General features: G+C 40.9%; 1 protein-coding gene across 6 annotated transcripts in view; it reads left to right on the top strand.

The window, feature by feature from the left end:
- The window catches only part of LOC128890785 (serine-rich adhesin for platelets), a 133,110-nt gene that overhangs the window by 64,091 nt on the left and 45,806 nt on the right, over positions 1-23,213 (top strand). For 2 of the 6 annotated variants that reach the window (XM_054149631.1, XM_054149628.1), the window contains exon 1: positions 6,002-6,394. The exons of 2 other annotated variants lie outside the window; for them this stretch is intronic. The gene's annotated coding sequence lies outside the window, so the exon portion shown is untranslated. Of the gene's footprint in view, positions 1-6,001; positions 6,395-23,213 lie in introns of those variants that run through there. 2 more of the 6 variants (XM_054149633.1, XM_054149632.1) reach the window with 1 other exon arrangement.

Genomic DNA, 23,213 nt, shown 5'->3' with positions numbered 1-23,213 from the left:
TTTCTGATTAAAAGTCCGAGGATATTGGGTAACCGAGAGAAGATTCAACCGTTGGAAACGGTGTTTTGTATGTTGAAATGTTTGTAGAACGAATATTCAGGGATGCAAGAGGGCAAAGGGTTTCGTCCAATTTTCTTTTAAACGAGGAACCTTTAGTGGGTTTTCATGAAGGTGTAGCTGGGGAAACCTACAACACAATAACTTCAACAGATAGAAAATAATATAATTTCGAGTTGAAAACGACTCGATGGCAGACGACTAGCTTTGTTCACGAGTCGTGCCTTACTGCGGTTGCAATTGCGCACTTAACCTCTTCCTCCTACGCTCCATCGAGGTACTGGAAAACTGTTTCCAGGGAGAAAGGGGATTCAATCAGGCTCACTGTCGCCGATCGGCTGTAATTGAGCGTAATAGCTGGTGCACTATCTCCTACAGATACACCCACGTAACATATACAGGGTGTCCCAGCCTAAGTGATACAGAGCTCTAACTCGAAAACTATCGGTCGAATGGAAAATTTCAAATATGGAAATTGCATGGTAAAATGGGGTACATGTTTCAGCGCAAAGGAATTCTTGTTAGCGTTGTTATTCAACGTGATATGATGGTCAAGTTTCGTTTTTCAAATGGAGTATATATATATGGAGTATATTTTTTTTTGTATACCATGCGATAGGACTTTTCAAGATGAATTCATTAAGCTTTAATGTATTTACTCGATTTTTATTAGTTTTCAAGCTATAACGCTTCAAAGTTTGCTAGTATGTCTCTCATTGTCAGATACCAATTCTCCGCTGCCAGCCCATTTATATTTCTTTTGCCTGTAGTTTTGCCCGAGTAGCACCGACCACCGGTATAATATGATTCTCACCGATTGATACGTTTCTGTCGAGTGTTTCTTTTTTCTCGGATCCCTTACTCTTTCACTATTTGTCCTTTTCTACGTTCGACGCTCGACTCGTGTCAAGTGTTAACACATAAAAACCTCGAGTGCAATGTTTTGGTTCTCCGATTTTGCATGCCTCCTTCAGTCGTTACTGTATCTTCTAATGTTTTGCCAAGAAACTTCGAGTGTAGAGAAGGACAGCGAATGAAGAAGAACATTTTTTATTTTACAATTTCTATCTTTTGTTTGAAATCATGCTCAGAATGTAATTGCAATATCGTAATATTTTTAAGAAAAAAGAAAGACGAAAGTTTGTATCGTGTTATTTAAATTTTCTGCTTTAAACTCTGCGTAATAGTTGCAGTTCATGCGACCAGCGGGAGGGGGCAAATCCAAGTTTTCGCCATTCTATGGAACCAGAGCGGAACAGAATGGAGTCTGGATCGTGGACCGTCGCGATTTACCGTACGGTGTCCTTCCATTACCTTCGTTGAAATTGCACGTCAAAGATTGTGCAAGAAATCCCCGCTCCCTCCACCACAGTCAGCTTTCTCAGTTTCGTTCACCGCGGTGATTTTTCTCCTCAGTTTCTCTTCTCTTCTTTTTCGTTGCGATGGAATGCCGATTAAGATGAACGTCTGAATATTTAGACTTGGAGGTGTAATAAGACGTAATAAAGTTGTGGCATCGCGACGTACTCACTATCGGAAATATCGATTGAAACATCTGACAATGAGTTACAGAAAACAAAAGACAGTTGCCTACTCATTCGTGAAGGAACACGCGGTCGAATGCGAACGACATCAAATAAATACATATGTAGTATTCCACACGGATGAAACCGCGGAGTGCAGCTAGTACTCTACATATAATAATAGCATTGGAGTTTGGAAATAGCCGAGGAGATAACGAGATAGAAAGGTATCAAGGTTTAGAAAGTTTCACGACGGATGCATAACTTAGAACCTAGGATAATGTAGGGTTCGTAGGTGGCCAGGTTCAAGGTGTTCTCGGCAATCTAAGAAGTCACGCACAGGTTAATCGAATTACTCGGAGCTATCTGCACACGGAGGCTCAGGCTCAAGAGTTCACAGCTTCCTAACCGTAACCACAACACCGTCAAGATCTTTCAATTGGACGACACCCCGTTGCACGGGTGGCTAATCGGAAGGTAGCGTTAATATCCCCCGAAATACTTTCGCGTGCGTGCCAGACGACGTCGCGTCGTTTCTCGTCCTCCCGCAGGCGGAATTCCACGCGAAAACGACGATTTCCTGGTTCAAGTGCAACTGTGTCGAATGCTCAGGCATTCCTCGTCGCCGCAGAAAAAATTTAGACGACATGGAAACGACCTCCGCGACGTGGCTGCATGGCTGGCCGCGCCGCGGAGCGTATTTATGCGCCGAGCATTTATTACGACACGACGCGACGTTCTGCATCTAATAACCTCTCCTCACCGGCGCGGCGCGGCGCGCGGCGTAGGCTGCGAGAACAGGCCGCGATACTTGTTCCAACTGAACGCCCATGGCCCGTTAGTCTTCTTCTTTCCCCGCTCCGTGGTTCGCACTCGTGTCCCGTCACGTGTTTCTCATTTTCAATTGTACTTTCTCTCTCTCTCTCTCTCTCTCTCTCTCTCTCTCTCTCTCTCTCTCTCACAAACATCCCCGGCATGCGCCGCACGCAATTAATGTCACGGGTGACTGTCCCGCGCGAGGGAAATTAAACTCGCGAAAGATTGGCCGCCAGTGGGATCATTTGTCTGTTCCATGGAGGCTCGTGTAACTCTACAGGAAATTCGAGCGAGTTATTAATGTAAGACTCGACGATAACGAATTAATTGGATAAGAGGATCGTGTGAAAAGTTTGGCTATTCCGTGACTTCGATTGGGTAAGTCTTGGTATGTTGGTTTAGATCCTCTTTAGAAGAATGTAAATTATATTCAAGTACTGGCATCCAATTGAACATGTACCATACAACAACCCGCACACTTAACAATAATTGTTTAAACAGTACCATCAACGATAGTTGTATAAATCATTGCAGCTCTCGAGTTCTCGTGCGTACATTATTCCGTGCTCTCAACTCTGTAACACTCGACCTTTACACTCGTTCAACTCTCAAAACTGCTTCTCAAACGCAAAGTAACAAACTGCGTCATTCTTATCACGCACAGACTATCGGTAAGAACCTTCTTAAGTAAATATCTGCTCCAACTAGTAATTTCTACAAGCCATTCGAGTGGCTCGATACTTTTGCATCAGTAGCACGAGATGCACCTGGCCGGTTCACGAGCCATTGCCCTTCTTCTTCGAGTATATTATATTCAGAGAAATTGCGCACGTGATTGTTATTCCGTATGATATTTTTCGACACATGAATATAATTTTATTAATTTGATTAAGAAACATGAAATCAACTAAAATATTCCCTGTTTGAACTTCATTTCAGACCCTGTTCAGAAAAATTCTACAAATAAATAAAGCAACATAACAAGCATATAAAATAAATAAAAGCACGTTTCTTTTAACTAATTGCTAAAGATGATTTACATGTGAATACGAATTGTAAGCAAATGCTTGTAGCATAGTATATTTTTCTTTCAAAAGGTACTCTGTATATATTAGATGGTACAATTTATCCAAGAGAGCCGAGACAAGGACATTAGGCAAATGCATATAGCTAACTATATCGCGATTCCAAAAAGATTGAAACTATTGTCGAACAACATGCACTTGACGGTATATTCTACGTGTTAAACTCATCAGACACGAACATAGTTGAATTCCTGTCTGGACTAATGTCGACAGATACGATTTGCACCTCGTTGCTTTCCTTCGCGTTCCTATCGTGTTTTACTATTTTCTTCTACCCCGAGCACTTCTGTTTCCCTCCTGCATAACGCGTCGCGTATTTCTCGTCGTTAATTGTTGTCGCGGCCACCGTGACATGCATTTTGCTTAACGAGCCTCGCGTGTAATGCAAAACCGCATACCGCGTTCCCGTCGGCGCCCGATGAAAATAGCACGCCGTTAAGCGAAATATTGATGTTCAGCGTTGCTCCGCGTCGCGTATCGGAATTAATTATCAAAATTTAATATTCGTACGTTAAATCAGTTCAAAGTACAATCGCGGTTGGTATGTGAAACCATTTCTGACACGATGGAAACTAACGGTGGTTGTTTCGCTGTACAGACTGTTGGCAATTTCTCATCCCAGTCCTCTCTTTTCCGCTCGCGTCATGTCACGCGTTTCTCACTCTGAATTGTGCCCGCGGAACGTAGCTTCCTACGAAGCTTGTCGCGTCTAATTATTACAAAGAAAATATTGTTCCGCGGAAATACCACCCACGAAGATCTTTTCGCTATTTTCGCTATTTTCCGACCACTTAATAATCTCATCGTGGATGGGGGAATCGTGGATGGAAAATTATTTTTGCTTGCTTTGGATCGATCGCTCAGATCTGATCTGGTTTGATGTGGTTGCAAGCTATCCAGTATTTTGGAGAAATTAATCCACGTGTTTAGAAACCGTCTCGAAGAAAACGAGTTCAGTTTCGCAACACGGTGCCAGACGAATTTTCGACTAGTTAAAATTCCATGGGCGTACGACGGTCATGGTTTCCGGTTCCTCCGACCCAAAAGTAAAATCGACGATACACACCGTGCATAATTACATTTATATTGGCCGTGCACGTGGCCGATCGTGACGCGTGTTGCACGCACGCAGGTCTGTAAAAAAGATTTCGATGACCCACATTCGTTCTTACCCGAACGTATTCGTTCTGGTCACTGGTCGAAACTGAATTCACGTGGTTTAATTACGGTTTAGCCGACTCGTAGACCCGTTGTGTGTTCCCTCTGGTCGATAGTGCACGAGATTCGACGATTTTTAACGGTTACCATCAACGATGATGTTAGCGCTCAGAATTTCCGCTTTCTAGATGATGAACGGAAATCTTCGTCACGGTACTTTGTTCGTCGCTCGATACACACAGCAAGGTCAAAATTAAATTATAATTTAGGTTTGTGAGTTGACAAATTGAATTGAATATATAGATAACGGTATTATTGGAGTTGTCTTTCATTCTAAATATTTCTTCGTTTGTTTCACTTTGTAAAGTTTCTTGCTAATTTCAGTAGAATCTTTGTTTGCTTCTCTTGGATTATAATTGTCTTTGCTATAAATACATTTTTCTTTGTTATTTAAACAGCGAAACAGGATCAGAAATAGGAAAAAAACAATGTTCTCGAACCAAAGATATCGCAGAATCCTCCTCGCTCTCTGAGACTCTCCACTACACGAACAAAGATCTTATAAGTTAATCGGGGAGCGCGATCGCTTGTACTTTGGCGATAAAATCGTCCCCAGCAGCCTGGACGTTGCGTAAGCCGATCTCGCAATTACTTGTAATTCATTCATTCGGCCGCAGTCACTGGGTCGATCTGGAAACTTTAATTACGAGTTATCGAGTTTATCGTCTCGATTACATTGTCTCGTAGTTAATCGTGCGGCCGCGATCCACGCTTGCGGCGGCGTGTGCTGCGTCGACGTAGATCGTTTGCACCATCTTTGCCAAGCCTATCTGTTTTGCCGTGTCTGGTTTCTGCAACACGTACATTACGTATAAGCGCATGCACGAAACGCACGCTAGAAACTTTTCACCCATGTCCCAACACGGGTGCACCGCTTCTTTTACCAAGAACGCGGCAAACGTTCGCACGTTATGAAACGCCCAGCCGTTCGTATCTCTGATACAGGACTTCTCAAACCTTGTCACCTATTATTTGAGTAAAGTTCAGCATCCTCGTTGCAATGTGTCATCGCACATTAAACTAATCTCATTAAATATTTCCCAACAGTCGACCAAAGATGTAACTATCGATTAAACGTCTCGTTTAAATTGCTACACGTTGTTTGCTCGCCACCTATTAGTCGACTAAAGTTTAGAGCTGACAATGAATGCGGAAGGAATGGCGAATAATCGAAGGCTGCGCAGAATTCAAGGAGTCACGTTTAGCGAATGCATGTACCGCGTAGAGGGGCCACGAGGTCGTCACTGCGCAGACGTAGATCGACAAGAGGGAGCACCGTAATACAAAATAATTAAATCCTCAGTCATCGGCCGTCCTTTGTCGGCGAAGTTATGTCGCGTCGGTAATTTCGCGATCGACCACGTTCGAGTGATACTAGGAAGATCCAATCCCAGTGGATCTGTCATTCCGAGCAGGATCGGTGTGTTTGTGTTGAATCAAGTTCGTGTCGACGTGACGATTCAAATTCCCCATCGGTTGTTTCTCGCGAATTTTCGATTAACGCGATGTAACACGTAACATATATAACTGTTCGAGTCGCTTTCTTATCTGTTTCACGCGTTACGTCTGTGGGGACGATACTCGCGTCTTTGAAAATTTCAAAGTATCAGTGTTTGTACGTCAAGAGTGATTTTTTAGTGTGTGATTCATCACGGATTTGGAGTATAACATGACGAATAGTCTTTGTTTAGAAAAGTGAGTACTCCATATGGATTTAACTACGTAGTTTTTAGTGAAGCGCAAATGGTTAACATTAATCTTCCACGCATTAAAACCCCCAGATAAAACTCCCCGCTATAAAACCGAGCGATAACAAATTATTACGGCTCTTCTTCTATAAATTACTTTCCCTATATGTATACCTAGCTCCAGTCTGGATCAAGTAAAAATCCACTAACCACAAACATAAATCTCTATAATCGTGTATCGTTGCAGTCCCCCGTTATCTAATTTCCTATACGTGTTCAAATATACGTCGAGATAAAAAAAATTGAGAGGTGAGATTATGTCGATTGCACGGAGAATAAAAGAAGTCGATCGATCCTGTATTCATCCTCTTATCTCCGGTAAACGTATTCGCATAAAATTAACGGCTAGCGATCGAGGTGGTATCAAAATTGATAAATGATTCGCGGTACGAGGCGAAAACCTGGGCACCGTGTTTTCGCTGTTCTTTTTTTTCCGACCGATAGAGCGCATTTCGGCGTTTATTTGCACGTAGCGAGCGGGATACGATGATTATGCCCGTGGCATTTTGCAACTTTGTTCACCCTTTCGCCATTTCTGCGGCACATACACCTTCCCTCAAAAGTTTCTAATCGTTTCACTCGACGTGAACGGGATTTTGTTGTACTTGGGGTGTTGAAATGTAACGAAGAATGAATTTGTTTTTATTTGTCAGTTCTTTTAAGTTGTAAAGGGAAACCGATTCGTTTTTATTCTTCAATTTTTTAACACTTTTGGAGAATATAGTTGAATAGAAATTTGATAATTTCCTGAGATTATACGAGTAGAATCGTAACGATTAGAAAGGAATAGAATGCTTAATGCATTGAATTTTCGATGACCTTGTATCCTTTTTATATGTACGTAAAGATCTAAAAAGTCGATTTTTGTGTAGAAATCATATCATATGTGTATGTGTATACATATACGTACAGCCCTCTATTAAACCTCTACAAAAGTCCAGCAATTGTTCTGTTAAGAAAAAGACCTGTTACCATAATTGAGTGGTCTTTGCGACCAACAAAAGACACACCAGTGCTCGCTTTTCAAACTTTCAAAATAACATCAAAAGGACACTTGACTATTTTTGTAAAGGAGGGAATGTAGAGTGAGTGTTGAGGGCCAAATAATGAAATAAAGTCTAGAGTTGAATTGTTTCAGTAGGTGCGAGCATTTGTAGACTAAAAAGGTATGCCGTGGCAATACTTTCGTCCGGCACTGTACATTAAGCGTACGTTCACGGAACGGTCCTTCTACCCACGATTAAGCGCGGTCCACGCTCCTTTTCGTCGCACGCGCCGCGTGTGGTACACTCGTGACCGGCCATTTCATAAATTGGATTAACGGTCGTGCAGGCCGGATAATTGACCCGGCTTGTAATTCGTACGTTCGTTCCTCTCGGCCCTTTGTTGCGTGTACCCTTCATTATTCTTCAACCGCAACGCCGAATACGTGCATACAGTTGTTTCTTCTCCCCGACCTTTTTTCTCTACCCTGCTTTTTCGTTAATCATCCCACACGGCGCTGATCGATCGTCATTTTGTTGCACCGACGTTGATTAGCCTTGGAAAATCTTAGCATTCCTCTCAGAAGAGACTTTAATGTTTAATGTATCGTGATATGAGTAATAATTTCGGTTCCCAGCATTGTATTTGCATCTATCTTGCAACTTATGTTTTTCACTTATTTTTTTAACAATCAATAATCATTTAATTAAAAAATATTTATGTTTAGTTTAAATGAAATCTAATCGACTGTTGTCTAGGTAAATTGGCCAGATTAGTAAAATCGAGTTACGAGTAGCGAGATCTCAGCTCCGCCTTGACGAACGCAACTCGCGAGCGATTCGCTGGTGGTTATGATTCCGTAGTTGTTATCCTTGACGAGTTTCTTGTACACGTGCGCGGAAACGTGCAGTCGTATTTGAGTGTAACAAAAGGAGAAGTAGAGTTGCATGGAAAAAAAGCTCTCATAGAAATCTAGCGGGTGAGTGATACGCGTTTGTTTAGAATTCGTCTGACTCGACGGTTGCCTTTCAAATCTTATTTGACTTGGGGCCACGGTTTCAGTCGACTCGATGACGCAGCCGAATCGTGCGATTTCGAAAAGCTAATTCCAAGTTCGGTCAGCTAGCTGGTCACCGGTCACCGGGAATTAGGCGTCAGTTTTTCCCATTCACACGTTTTACGCGTATCCTTCGTGTTTGAAATATTAGAATATTCAAGTAATTACTGTGACAGCTCTACAAAAAAAAAAGCCTGTATTAAAATAGAAGAAATGAAATGGAAGAGGACTTGCTGAAAATTAGTGAATTAACTTTGGTTACGAGATTATTTCCCATGTAAAGAGCAAGCACAGAACGTAAGCTGAGAAATTACACGCGTTTTCTCGTGTTCGATTCAGTTAGGGGTATGTTTACGTCGGTCATTAGTCGGTAGCCAGGAAAGTAATTAAAGCTGTCCAACACATTTGATCGTGGAGCGCTGACGTGTCGTCCGTGTTGAAACGGGTCTAAACGAAAAATTTGCGTACCTGCTCACCACCACCTGTTAAACGGACGCAAATCGTGCTACCGGTTCGGTAGACGACTCGCGTCGCGTCGGAGAGAACGTAGTTACGTGACTCTAATAAAGGGAGTCCATCGCGTACTCATTTTCACTTCGCGTCATTTTCTTTCCATCGGTTTGCGGGTATATTTTACTTTCGACAAGTCGTCATTTCTATTTTCGCCCTCGAATCGTGGTTTACGGCTTGCTCGTTGTTTAAAACGTGGCGTTTGATAATAACCAAATCAAGTTAAAATTAAGAGTAGACATACAATCGGAATGATAAAAAAAAAACTTTGGTTTTGGTTTGGTAGTTGAATCGTATGTGAAAATATAAACAAAAATATAAACTTGTTCTTTTTATCTAAAATATAAAGCATAGAGATCAGAGGTTTGTTCTGAATATATTTATGGGAGTGCTATGAATACTCGTGGATTTATTTAACTCGAGGGCAAGTCGTTTCCTGAAGCCAGTCGAAAAGTTTTGAAATAGCGGGGGCAGGTTTTCGAGATCCCTCAGATTAGAAGAGCCACTAATGTCGGTAAAATCCGTGAACGTTCTACCGGTTACATTAGTCAGGACGTGTCTTTTCGGTCTAGTCGATCGCACCGATTACGTAACAACCGGTTACGATTTCTTTTCCGGGTAGCCAGCTGACCGAATCGCAGACGTCACTAATCCCAGAGAAAATGTCGTAACAGTAGCTTTGTCAGTGCTTCGGTGCTGCGATTCAAACGAGTAAACATTTAGAAATACTGCTGCATGATTCATCTAACTAGATCGGCACGAATCGCCAGCGAATGGCTTGCTGCACGAAAGAATGCTTCGAGCTTCGAGCGGAAGTTGCACGGTTTCAAGGGAAGCCTATGGTGCATCAATTATTTTTTTTGCTGCCTTTACCTATTTACCGAGCTGATTCGAAAGTGTAACGAATGGTATAATTGTAAGATTTCAATAGAATTTTATATAGGAAATTTATTACTACGCGCTGTTTATTATATCGTACAAATCAATTTTTGAAAATTGCTGTTTGAAAGTTTGACCCACTGATTTTAAACTGTATTTGTTCAATATTTGGATCGGTATATTTTGAAACTTAGAATAGAGACAAACATTTCTGTAGAAAATGATTCAATCTTCCATTATATAATACATGCATGTACTTCACTAACGCATTTTATTATTTTAAATTGCTTGGTAGAGAAATATTGATTTGTTGCTAGGCTATGCTTATCGGAATTATTTGCGAACGCTTGCTATCATTTGTACCGTCCTTGTACGTTTATCTGCGATTGTTTACATTACGCTATCGCATCCGAGCAATGTTATGCCATTTTTTCGTGTCAGTAGTTTATTTGATTGCCAGAATGATTACACTGATGTGGAATTATCAATGTTTGTAACTCTGGAAAGAAGCAATTGCTTTCTGATATCTAGGCTTGTGTAACACTGTTTGCGACTAAACGACATAAACGAAATTAAAAACAGTGGTAGCAGGATCTCGGAGTCATTCCATAGGCTGGTTGTCCTTGCATCGTAATGAGAGATGCAACAACTCCACCTACGTGTTTTCTTGCCTCTCAAATGTCATGGAGAAAGGCCGCGTTACTCACCAAGAACATGGTGAATATGTCGGCCCGCACCTGTGCGATTTAACGTTCCTCTACCGATCGCCTTCTTACCTTTAACGCTCTATCGGTCGAACCTTCGCCGAGGTAATTAGGTTCGGCGAACAGCAATTTGCTAATATGCCCATAAAATTCGAATATAAAGGGTAATATGTGGAACGCGTAAATTGGAAACGTTTATTAAACGTTTATTAAATTGTGTCGCGATTATAGCGCAACGAATATATTTAGCTTGTGGGAAAGTAAGCTAGTAATAAAAATGAAGAGAACAGTGAAAAAACACTAGGCGATTATATGAAAATGAAATAACAATCGTTTAAATAGAATGAGTTAGTATTTGTATATTAATACCGTTAATTACAGCAATTGCGAATTAATAAAGCCGATGGACTGTGCCTACCCCTAATAAGATAATCGAATGTGAAGGGGGAGAATGGTAATTTCTGGTAGGGGGATCACCGTAGACTAGTCGAGGTTTATTTTTGCGCTTACCAGCCGCGGCAACAGGAACATGAATGAAAGGAAACGATAGGCAAATTGCCAAAACGATATCTATTAATAGTCCCACGGGGGTGGAGAAGCTGGAAGGGTTCGATCGTGGTACGTCGGTGTTCAGGAACGTCATTCCACTGTTCCACTCGATTAATTGAAATTTATTCCGAACCTCTTAATTCGCTTAACATTTTCGTGCAATTATCGAACGCGCCCAGGCTTTATGGTGTAATACTGCCAACGTTTATTAGGATGAATGTCTTCATTTTTGAGAAAATAGTAGTTGTTAACGAACCTGCTTGTCACTTTACTTGTCAAACTAATATTCTTCAAATATTCAAACTTGAATCTTCCAAGTTACACGATACTCGCATCAAAAATTCCTCACAATTGATCCATTCTTTGGATGATCAGGGTAGTTACACCCCTAATCCAAGGCTCTTCTTTCTTTCTCTCTACGATAGAAGGTCAACTATGTAGAAATACGCGTACTCTCATCTTTCTTCTGATCCCTACCTTCACCCTATCCAGCTATTATAGTTTCTTATTTGATTAGGAACCAGAGATGGCTACTAATTCGAATTCAGATTTAGTCTGCTGACACGTACACGACTATTATGATCTCTGACGCGTTCAAGGTCCGTATGTATTGTAACTAGCAGACAGCCATACGACGAACACGTGTCCGCAGACGGCGTGTTTCCGTGCATTAGCCTAGACCGAAATACGAGTAAGGCCATGATATATTTTTGCCGTTACCGTGTTCCACCCTGAATACCCTTGGGCGCAAGGGTCGTAAAGATCGTTGATATTTCTCGTGAAACACGCTCACGGGGCTCAGGATTCCGCCTGATCGCGACTCTGAATAAATGGTCTCTCATCTATAATTATCGCTGGCTTTTCAACAGATTCGTTCGATATTTCGGGGAATTTCCACGTGCGTGTAATTCCAGAGGATATCTCGAGCATTTCCCTCGACAACCACCCTCTGCTTTCATACATTTTCCATTTTACCGATGATGCAGCTTCATTTTAAATAATTATAAAACTTGAAATATCAAATTTTAACTTTCTCGAAATTTACTGAATCCTTTTATTCAATTATGGTTAAATAAATAGTTTTTCTTTTCTATTTTGAAAAGTCAGTAGTATCAGCATATTGAAATTTTGTTTTTAATTGCGTTTGTGTGTACGGGATCCACGAGGGTCAAAAGTTTATAATTGTCGCGTTATTTCGTCGGGACAATTGACCAATTACGCCGAACAATGGGTCGCGCGTTTAATTAATACAGTGTGTAATTTCACTTGACGTGGAATCGTAGAACTCACGATCGGCCGTCAAGTATCTTTTCAACCGTGGAAAGAAAATTCATTTTCTAGGCAATTCGAAAGTCTGCCAACGGAGTTTCTCCTAATTGAGCCGGTGCGGTGCGACGTGGTCGCGGCGCTTCGGTTTAAAAAGCGGGATACGCTTAAACAATCGATGCTCCTCGTGAAAACCGAGCGATCGTCTTGGGCGAAAGCTCGCGCGCGCCAACCTTTGACAAAACAATAGGAAACTCACGCGCTCGTAAATCTTTTTTAACCGAACGCTGCGGCGAACATGCAGAATACCATTTTCCAAACTTTTTCTTACTCGTTCGTCACTTTTCATGTCATAATATACAAATATTTGTAACATATTTGTTATAGAATATCGCTTACGCGGTACCTCCTCCATTCTCTTTACGGTTATTGTTCATTGGATGCAATTTATCGAACAAGTGATTATTTCGAAGGCTTTCTTAGAAAATCCATTAGGAACGGTGGCAATTTCAAGGCTGGCTAGAATTTGCAAGGATCGTAGCATTCGTGTGATTAACGTTTACATTTTTAAGAGAGTTGCGAGGATGATTTGCCTTTGATGCGATACACGCGGTATACAGGTACGCTAAACGCCATTAGTTTTCAGTATTTCAATGATTAAAGAAACAGAAAATTAGAGGTGATTGTTTTTAAAAAATTGGAAAACAAGAATATGCATATATGTATACATAATAGTGTCCGAACGAAGATTCTAGGTGTATTACTTCATCTCATGCTGTGCCTTTAATTTCTAAATTAATATATGCTACGATAAATTTATAGAATTTTTAAACCGTAGAATTTAATGATTCTGTAATTTACGAACAAAACCCCTTTACTGTATTCAGAGAAGCAGGTTATGCTTCTTTATTCTAGAATGTGAAAGCTAGCAGTTTCGAGGTTTCTGTTCACCTCGTAACATTATTAATGAGACGACGTGCATATTATTCAGATTTTGTAGAAAAATGTGACGGTATACTACAACCAGGGTTCATTAAAAAATTTCCACAATTATACAATCGATTCGATTAATTACATAGTAAAAAGGAACAAGTTTTTTGTTTGTTTGTATAATTACGCTTTCCATACTCGTTTCCGTAACTGTTTATCTCTTCGTTACATATCGAACACGTGTTTTTACCGCTTTACACTTTCTGTTTATTCCGCAGAAAAGTGTGTTAATATTCATTAGGAGCGTGTTTCTTCGCACAGCTTTCATCGAAGGGAACATTCTAGTGCATCTCGTAGTTTCTTTGAATAAATAAATTTCTTCCTTAATTACACGACTGCGCATCGGTTAAATAATCATCGAAGATTATGCAGTGTATACCAACGAAATTAGTATGGGAATGTACTGTGCTGTATATTCTTTTCAAACAATAAAAGCAAAAAAATCGAGGAAAAGATACTCGGCAATTAATACAATTATTAATTGATGAGAAGTCTTTGAAGACATATTATTTTCAATAAACAAAAGAAATTGTCCATACACTGTTCTATACACGTACATGTACATATATTAGTTACTCCAAGCCTTCGAGCCTTTGCAATCGAGAGTCTACTTCCAGTTTGACCTAATTTATACAGTGTAGTATCATTACACATTTATGAAAGTTACGAGGCTCGCGATTCAATTATCGTGCCGCGCAAAATGTAAAAACACACGGAATGCTGAAATATGAAAATTACATTAAACACGGCATGCATAATTTATTTTTACTTTCAAAATTTCGTTAATCCGCTAGCCCACTCACCCCCTCCTCCCCCCTCCTCCCCCCCATTGCACCAATCTCTTAATCAACCACCATAAGATGGATCGAAAATATATTTTCTCTCATATAAAGTATTTATGCAATATCGTATCGTCGCTAGTGCCTTTAAAATTTATGTTCAAGAGTCTACTTTGTTTTGGAGAGAATACTAATAAAAAAAAGAAATCCACAGAGAAGAGTCCAATTATATAAACGTGAAAGTCGAAGGTGGGGCCTCTCCCAATGTTTTATGCATTAACAAATATTGTATTATAAATGTTCAATCGTTATTTACAACGTAGCAAAAATAATCGTATCGTCTCTGCCTAGAGACAAGATCGTTTGAAACCGATACAACATTATCGTTTCCATCGAAAATTCCAATAGTAGCCACGAAAATTGTAGGAGAAAACAGATGCGAATGGAGTACATGCCACGAGCGTCTTGACACACATATATACATATATGTGTGTATAAATGACGCGATGAAAATTTCTACCTCGATCGCAGCCGTCTCTCGTCGTTTTGTTCGCGCGGATCCGCACGCATATCGTAGCTATTTCTTCTCGACCCACTTCCGGCCATGGTGGTGCAGGTTTTCTCTCGTCCCGCGCGGCAAGTGCAAGTGACACACTTTAACTCTTTACCGTGCCGGAATTTTAGTGGTTTCGAGGCTTTTCATCCACGGGGAGAGTCAACAAAAATGAAAGTGGCGAAACGCATCGATGAAGCGAGACGAAATTTTGGCATGCGCCTGCGGCCAATATCGAATACATCAAATTGTCAGGTATACGTATAAAATTATAGGAAACAGAAGTCTAATCTCAGTGAGATCTCATCGTTATTGTTTCTTAAACGTGTTCTATTGGAAATTCAAGCAAATCTAACCAACGATGTAGTGTTGTTTACTCATATCATTTTTATATTCACAAATTTCTGAACTTTCAATGATATTGACAAACTACGAACCAACATGAGATAAATTCTAAAATACTTTCGTTAATCTTCCCTTTCTGAAACACTTGAATTTACCGTACTAGTAATTGTAATCTGAAAATCAAATTCCACGATCGAAAATATCAGATCCTACGTATAATGAAAAATGATGAACCATCTGCACGATCACTTGCTTCGACTACGAGCGATAGAAAAAATTCCACTCCAGATACAAATGTCAAGTCACAAGTAACATGCGTATACAACCTTCAATGAGTTTTTAATTAAACGAAACTGTAAATGTTGAAAGAAAAGCAATTGATTTATACGTCTAGCGTTACCAACAAATTGCTATGTTCGGTTTTGATTGAAACTCTTGTCCTTCTCTGCGCGCGACCGTAGCCGATTTTCCACTTGATCGATCAAAGATCGCGCGTTTCCCAATGGAATCGTGTTTCTTCTCGTTCGTCCCGCGCGCCGCTGGCCGCGCGACTTCTCCACGGTTTGCACTTTCCTCGGTATGTAGCTGATTATCGTGGGAAGCCAGGAGCGTTCTCACCGAGGCAATGCGCGCGCTGGCCACATGGATAGCCAATAATTTCGATGATTTCTCGTCACCCAGACCTGCCATCGATCTGACGCGTGAGGGAAACGTACCAGTCACGCGAAACACGCGGAAACGCGTGCGCGGCCTGGCATGCTGTTACGTAAGGTTTATCTGGCGTTGGTTCAACGAGTCGCGAGCTAGTTACTTTCTCTGTAACCGTTTAAAGGTTCCACCAAAACTAATTAATATTTTCGGACTGATTGAGATTTAATGCCGTGGCCTCGCAGTGATATATCGATCTGAGATGTACGAGTAGCGAAATATTCGTCTGGTCTATATAATATCTGGAACAATAGTTGACTTTCACGTTGAATCAGGAACAAAATTGCTCGGTACGGTTCCGCGGCTCCGAAGTAGCTGAATAGTATTCAGTGTATTCAGTGAATACACAAAACTACGAAAGAAAACTGGTCATGCGGTTTTCTCGAAATGAAGTCTTGTGAATTGGAGTGCAAGATTTCTCCAAAGTTATCTGTTGGTTTGTCTGGGAATTTAGATAGATCGTAGCTTCGATATATGTATTTGTATCTGGAGAAGAGCTATATTTCGTTGGAATAATAGAAGGTGATTTCCTCGGAACGACATGTTGAGAATAGGCGTGCATGATTTCTCGAAAGTTACCGATTTCATTGTCTTGAAATGTAAAATGTATCTTGGATATATATTTGTACAGCTATGCAGTGATGGGCAACATTTTATTTGAATAATAGAAGACGATTTGCTTGCGATGACTTGTTGGAAATCGCAAGATTTCTCGAAAATCACCGATTCGATTGTCTTGAAATTTGGAACATGTCTTTTAGAATAATACGAGGGAAATAGAGACACTCTATAGATGAGATTTCTAACCTACTGGTTGGAATTTTATTTTAGATGGTTCTGTACTCGACAAATTTCCACTGCAGCATAGACTCCATTAAATAGAGTAGCTCCGATAATTACTTATATTCCTCTATATTTCTGTACTCGAATATGTATACTTGAATTATTTGTTTTCTTTATAAAGAAGGATATTATAAAACCCGTGTTCATTTCATCGTAACTAATTGTAAGCTATATGACTAGAATGGTTAATAAAAAGATTGATTAAATCGAAGATTAGGTGTACACGTAATACACGACTTGCATCGTCATGGTAATTCATTAGGCATAATGACCTATGATGTACCTGTTGTTGAATTTTTAAATGTACCATGACATTAGTAACAACACGAAAGGTTCAACAATAAGCAATCAATTAGAATGTTTGGTTGAATAAGCTACCCAAGGGTTCTCGATGACAGGTACGTGTATATTCCAGTTGACAGTCTGAAATTAATTTGTGTGCCATATACGAAGAGTTAGGAATCTCAGGATTGCACTTTCTTCGCTGGTTACCATGAGGAGATGGATACGTTTTTGCTTGATGATACATCAGATGGAAAACTGGCGAAGAAAGTTGAGAATACCGATAATTTCATCTGATTGCGGTCGTTGATCAAAGGTGAAACGAATAATGACGTGGTTGATGGCAGGAGAAGTGAGTAATGCACAAAGTAATCGTCTTTAAAATTTTAGTGTGCATAGTTAAATTTTTGATCGTGGCTATGAAAAATTGGCGACCACGTTGTTGTCGGATGTACTAGGATCGAAATATTTTCCATTTCTTAACTCTATTTAGTCATCATTTTATTCCAATTGCCTTCTATCAACTATGTCTTTTTCTAGAATTTTCTACATTTTTCTTACATTCGTATATTTAAATGGATCTGTGGCTAGATTAAATCCTTTCATCATTAACTTTCCATTCACCAATTTCAAATTACTATATCCCGATTGATCGCAACACAACGATGCGGTTCAAACGTAAATAAAAATCAGCTCCTGTCGCCAAGGAACCAAGGCTTTTTTCTTTATTTATGTCGTCGTCGTCATCGTCCCCCCCCCACCCCCCACCCCCGATATTTAATTTACCGTTTTCTTTGTCGTAATAAGAGCCATCCGTGCACTCTGTCCTCGGTGAGAAAGGGTTAACTGCAACGATCGAGCGATTGCAGAAAACGACTGCCCTGAATGAACCAAAAAATACGGACGGAGCTTTCCCGTGACATTATCGAGGAGCGTAAATCACGTGGTAACTAGAAACCCTTTAACCACGTACGCGTACGTCACGTACACGCGTACCGACAACGTCAAGCAATTAGTTGCTGTCCTCCGTGATGCTAGAAACGAGCGGTCCACTCTTCGCACCTTCCGCAGACACAAGTATCTCCGTATCTGTCCTTGTCCCCTATTTATTTTCCAATAGTTTTTTCGCACGCCTCGAGACATGAAAATTTCGATTAGTCGTCGGCGCAGTTTCGCCGTGGTAATTGGCGGAGCTCGGTTCCTTGGGCAAAAATCACATCCGTGTTGCTAATTGAATGTGCAGCGCACGCTTCCGACTCAGATAACATTCATTTATTATAAGCAATTAAGCACAGATTGTACGTAATGATTTTCACTCGAGTTCCTTTGTCCGCGTATGCTGGAATTACTTATTAGGCTGTTACGCGACGGCGACGCTGAAGAATACTGATCGTATATAGGCACAATTCAAGAAATTCCTACTCCATTACTTTCATGTAAGTATAACAATTGTATTTATGACGTCAATCACATTTATATATCCAATCTTTTCTATAGAGTAATTTTCGACTTTATATTTCTATTAAAACAGAACGCGAATAAGCGCTACCTACTTGACCACCCCGTTTGTAACTTTGTCCAAACTAACCTAGACTTGTTTCATCAAATTAATTATAATACATGAGTTTATAACACATCCGTAACAATAATAGAATATCGATATCGTAATAGGGATGAAAATAGCGCGGCAGCACACGTTGAGGAGTGCTTCGAGTAAAATCGAGCTTCGTTTCGATCGTTTACTGTGGAATTTATATTTATATTGGCCGCGAGTTTATTGCCGCGTGATTTATGAAAGTGTCCTTATCAGGCCGCGACGCGCGTATATTAAAATGAACGAGTGACATATTATGCGACAGTTAATGCCGCATACTATACTCGACGATGAATAACAGACACTGTGTAGTAGTGGGTAATAGGAAACGTGTTCGATTACATGGAAGCTTTGGTAAATCTCGCGGACAGTGACGTGGGCTAAAGTAATTTAGCCGGGACCGTTGTTCCAAGTCCATTTGTCACAAACAATCACATAATAACCTGCTGGAATTTTTCTAAAAAGAAAGAATCATGAAACTTTGAACATTTGGCACGCAATGTTTAGCACATTGCGATAGCAATTTGATATTACGAATCGAAGATTGCAAGTCTTTTGTAAAGGTTCGTTTAAAGAAATAGTTTGAATAATTTGATAATGGACGCAAGAAGATAATTAAATTTACTTGGAATGTATTTTTAAACATATACAATATACATATACAATATGTATGTTATATTTGGTAGAATTTTCATTCATCTGTCACACGTGTCGAACGTGTACGACCGCGACGCCAACGTGGAAGGAGCCGCATTAATTATGGTTGCGGCTCGGCTCGGCTCGGCTCGGTCCTTCGGCCCATTTTCCACTGGTCCATTTGCACGATGGAATTCAGGCTTTGCTGCACCCGTTGCAGCGTGATTTACTTGTGTCCCTGTATCGGTCGCTGATACACGTGTGCCTGTAAACGAGGCGAACGATGGCGCCCCGTCGAGCGAGAAACTACGACTGCGGATGGCTGACGAAATGGCAAAAAAGTCGGAAGATTTTAACGATCACACGTGGAGCGTGAACCACGCTGCAACGAGTTTAACGAGCTCGATGTTCCGTTAATCCGGTCCTTCCGATCGGGAATACACGGTCGAACAATGCTCACTTTCCGCTGCACTATTTAAGAAATCTTTCGAATTCAGAGGCTTACAAAAATACAACTTTCAAATCTCTTTCCGATAGGATAAGATGACTAGAGCATATCGGTAAAATTCTATCGAAACCAAGTATTCGCAAAATTTACCTTACTTATAGAAAGTTGGAGTCTGTAAAGTATGTTGTCCACGTTCGAGTCAATTAAAACAGAATTTGAATCCTGCCAAGTTACAACTACACACTTGTAATATACTCGATTTTGATTTCCCTGGTAATCGCATCGATGCGCGATGTAATACGCCACAGTCGCAGTGATTTCACTTAAACGAGCTATTCCGCGGCTTGATTATTCCTATAAAGCTTCTCAGCTTTCTCAAAGACCGGTGATTTGCGCGATAAAATTATTCAAGGAATTGCGTGATTGAGAGCGTAATCTCTCGAGGCGAGTTTTCTGCGAAAGTGATGTTATAATTTGAGCCCTCTCGTCGAAAAGATCCCCTTTGTTACCTTTGCGTCCAATTTTACGACGTCCGCCCACGGGATGCATTAACATTCACATTACATCGTCATTATCTCTGTCATTCTGCGGTGCTATTACCATTATTACTTGGATCCCTGTCGGATCATTATCAAGTATTACAAGGCGCGCGCGTTCCTCTCGTGGGAAGAATAGATTGTAAAGTATATGTATTCCTGTTCCTCGGTTTCGTGTCCACGCTGATTTACTTTATCGCTCCACCTTTCACTGTCGTTGACTATGTCGCGCGACGAATTGCCGTATCTAATAGGACTCTGGCGAGGCTGGATTCCAATTAGCGGAGAATTCAGTTAACAATCCCAACTACCAAACCCTTTGTTGTGACGTGACACGAGTCTCCAGTTAATCGAAACCATTACGAATTTCGCTGACAATGAGCCGTGGAATGCTCGTCTGCTTTCGGTAAATTTATTTCACGAGGACAATATCTCTCTATGTAGACTACAACTCGTAGAGGAATGTTGTCTAACTTTAACTGCTTTCGGCATTTTCTTCGCTTGTAAAATATTTTTATTTTTAATACTCTGGGTGAATATTAGATCTGATATTTATATTTATTAGGAGCATGCAACATACTGCAGTTGAACAAATTGTGAAAAGTAGTTTGATTTAAGGAAAAATTCAAAACTTGAGACCTTTTTCAATGAAATTTTTCGGTCGTTTTCATTATTTTACGCGTCCTGCTGGGATATTAATATGTATTATAAATGTCAGAAAGCTGAATTTCCGATGCGCATTGCGATACTATCGAGTTTCAGCCAGCTACTATAATAGGTACCGACATCTGACCTTGTTCGATGGATTCAAGGTCAATTGAAGCGGCAGGAATCTTCAGAAGGCCGCGTTGCTCCGTGAGAGAGATCATATTCGCCGTCCGGTAGGTAGATTCTCCCAGATGAACTTAAACCTCGACACTCGAGACCCTCGGTACCTACGGGCCACGAGGTGCAATACCTTCCCAGTCACGTACAACTTATGTAACGTCGACGCTTATGCGCGTATCGGCTCTCTAGCAACGACTGGGATAATTAATAGCTCGAGTTTCCCCTCCGGACCTTTATTATTACCTTCCTCTTCCTTCGCGAAACACCTTCGCTTCCTTCTAGAGGGTCTCTCTTCTCTCCTCTCTCCTCTCTCCTCTCGCCACGGCCGGCGCCGCGCCGCGCCGTTTGCTTTCCACGCGTTGGTTTTACTTTTCCTCGCTTTTTCCATCTCGCCTCGTCCCTCAGTCCCTCGTCTTCTCTTTCTTTGCCTTTCCACGCTTGTCTCTTTCGATTCTCTTTCTTTACTTCCATCCTTTGCCTTGCTCATTTTATTAACGTCCTTTAAGATAGAACTCGACTCGCGCCCGCGGCGCTGCTATCAATTGGACCGTGCGGTTAATTGAATCGAACGACATCGCTGTGATTATTCGATGCAAGCTAACCTTAAATCTTATTTCGTGTCAGCCACGTGAGATAATATACCGTATTGAATGCCTAAGCTCACCATATATATATGATACTTAAGAGTAATCTTAAATGTTCTGTTTAAAAATAACGATCTGGTTTTGCACCAGTCTTCATTTTTCGCGATTGCTATCCTTCTTCGTTTCAGAAAAGTCGTTACCTTTGCGTTCGAGTACCAGTATCAAGATACGATTTCACTGGGCTCACATACGATCATTGCTTACACTTTGTAGACGAAGCTCGTTACTTTATCCGCGCGTACTTCTCTTTCATGAATAGCTGATTTGCTACACACATCAGCCACAACATGCTGCTACTTCGATCCTGATTTTATCGAAGATTGAATCAGTGTTGATCGATCACTCGCGTTGCGCGTAGCAATTGGCCGAAACCAAGTCAAACAGGTTCCGGTTAAAGAAATATAATTTTTTTCAAAATGTCATTCGAGTATAAAATATTACTCTGTTCCTTCATTTAAAGCATATTTTCAACACAAGCCTGTATGTATAAACAAAGATGCTGTAAACTTTTGAAACACAATGTACAAATAGGAACAAGTTTAAACCTATTTATGAGTGTCTCGAGACACTCTTCACGGAATTTCTGGAATTTATCGTCTTTTTAGGCGAAACCTTTCTACGTTCGTTTCATTTTCAGTGGATGTTGACGTTCCATAGCTTTGCTTTTGCTTGTAAAAATCAATAAGAAATTAATAGCAGCATTCACCACGTGTTCTACATTTACAAGCAACTGATCAATTAATTTGTCTTGAACGGCAGCAAGTTTTTAATTAATTTATCTCGAATACCAACGCGTTTTAAATTAATTTGTCGTAAAAAGCGAAGAGTTTTTAATGAATTTATCTGGCATAGCCATGAGTTTTCGACTAATTTGCATTCGAATAGCAATGAGCTCGGTGATTTTGCGAGGCCCCTCGGGCAAATGTCTTTTTTACCCACAGAATGAAAGTAATGAACCGCTGAGCAAGGCAAATAAACCAGTTCGGAAATAATGACATCGCGACCGTCTGTCGTCTGCTGATTCTAATGGGTTAACTTGGTGGCTAATAGTTCGAGTTAGGGCGCGCCACGACGTTTAATCACGGACTTTACAACGCCAGGAAGATTTAGTGTTGGGCGAAACGGGTTCGCAACATTGTTGCGCCGTGTGGCTATGCACCTAGACACGAGGAAGGGTCAGCTCAACCTTCGGTGCAAGGATTCAGTGTGGCGGGTTCTCATATAACGAATCGTTGCGCAACCGCCTCGCGGCACCGCCATTGGATCGTCGCGCTACCGCATGCAGTCGCGGCTTCGCGCAAGTTGCACATAAAGCTGTCCTTTGCCAACAAACTGCGAGATAGCGGTGCTCGATTCGTGTCCTATCTGATCGTCACGCTGTTATTCCGTTCGTTGATTTCGCACGCGAATATCAGAGGCGCGCCACGCCGCGCCGCGAACTTACGCGCCGTAAACTTTCTTAATTCGAGAGCCGTTTTCGGAAAATATTCAACTACTATTCAGATCCACGTATGCCATACACGTCTTCTTCCAACAGCAGCCTCGTTCTCCGCGAAGCTTCGAAGCATGTCTTCGATAATTCGGACCAGTTGTCGCGATCAACTTTTCGCTTTAATTCACGGTACAAAGCG

Source organism: Hylaeus anthracinus, unplaced genomic scaffold (genome assembly GCF_026225885.1).
Source record: "Hylaeus anthracinus isolate JK02 unplaced genomic scaffold, UHH_iyHylAnth1.0_haploid 12001, whole genome shotgun sequence".
Classification (NCBI taxonomy): domain Eukaryota; kingdom Metazoa; phylum Arthropoda; class Insecta; order Hymenoptera; family Colletidae; genus Hylaeus; species Hylaeus anthracinus.
This window is presented reverse-complemented; position numbering and strand designations above follow the sequence as displayed.